The sequence below is a fragment of the Salvelinus sp. IW2-2015 genome, unplaced genomic scaffold (genome assembly GCF_002910315.2).
Source record: "Salvelinus sp. IW2-2015 unplaced genomic scaffold, ASM291031v2 Un_scaffold5235, whole genome shotgun sequence".
NCBI classification, from domain to species: Eukaryota; Metazoa; Chordata; class Actinopteri; order Salmoniformes; family Salmonidae; genus Salvelinus; species Salvelinus sp. IW2-2015.
The window spans coordinates 25890-27414 of NW_019946500.1; positions in this window are offsets into that span (position 1 = coordinate 25890).

Below are 1525 nucleotides of genomic sequence, written 5' to 3' on the forward strand. Positions count from 1 at the left end.
ACAGGTGTAGTAGACCTTACAGTGAAATGCTGAATACAACAGGTGTAGTAGACCTTACAGTGAAATGCTTACTTACAGGCTCTAACCAACAGTGCAAAAATGTATTAGGTGAACAAGAGGTAAGTAAAGAAATAAAAACAACAGTAAAAAGGACAGTGGGGGGGGGCGACCCGATCAAATTCACATAGAAATGTGAGTTATAGATCTGTTATTCTCATCGAAAGCAAGTCTAAGAAGCAGTACATCTGTTCTATGTGTGCTATTTTCTATGCTTCTCCTTCTTAAATTTAGTTTTTTTGCATCTTTTACTATGGGTTTTGTACATCGACTGAAAATACAATATTTTTGGTTATGCAAAATATATTCCACAGCGGTTTAGTTGTCACATAAACTGAAATTAAGCGAACTATTAGAATTTTAGTAACCAGGAAATGGCGGAGCAATTTCTGCATCGTGCACCTTTCAAATCTTCCTCACTTCTAATGTATAACCATACCAGCCCAGCAACACTATATCACCATACCAGCAACACTATATCACCATACCAGCCCAGCAACACTATATCACCATACCAGCAACACTATATCACCATACCAGCCCAGCAACACTATATCACCATACCAGCCCAGCAACACTATATCACCATACCAGCAACACTATATCACCATACCAGCCCAGCAACACTCTTCCTGAAAGCCAAAGAAAGCAATAAGAAATACAAACCTCAACTATAAATGTATTAATATATAGAAGAATCTCTAGTGTCTTCAGTTGAAACTGTAATCTCTACCCCCTGACTTGATCTCCGGTGTAAATCCTATTCAAATCTTTAACGTTTCCCAGATAAATATTATGTATTCTAAAAGCGTAATCCGTTTACTTTGGATTAAAATACACTTTTTGTTGTGAACCACTTTTTCGTTGAGTATTTATCTAGTCGTTTTATTTTTAGATTACATAATAAAGTAGTATAAAAAAAAAACAGGTACATTTGTCTCTTTTTAAAACCCTTTACTATTTAGTGTTTTTAATATTTAGTTTATAACATGATGACGCTACATGAACTGTCTAATATATCGTTAAAAACTTTAAAGTAATCCAAAACATTTTTCTTTTTGGTGTCATTTATTTCTTCATGTATGTACTGTAATGTATTATTAAAATAAACAATTTGTAAATGCTACATTTGGTTTCATGATTGTGATTTTACTTATCAAGTTCTTTAGCTGGTTATATTACACTCCAGATGGATAGCCCTACTAGCCTGCCAGCTAGTATAGTAGAACCGGGATAGTGGAACCGGGATAGTAGAACCAGGATAGTAGAACCGGGATAGTGGAACCGGGATAGTAGAACCGGGATAGTAGAATCGGGATAGTAGAACTGGGATAGTAGAACCGGGATAGTGGAACCGGGATAGTAGAACCGGGATAGTGGAATCGGGATAGTAGAACTGGGATAGTAGAACCGGGATAGTAGAACTGGGATAGTAGATAGGGGATAGCAGAATGGGGATAGTAGAACC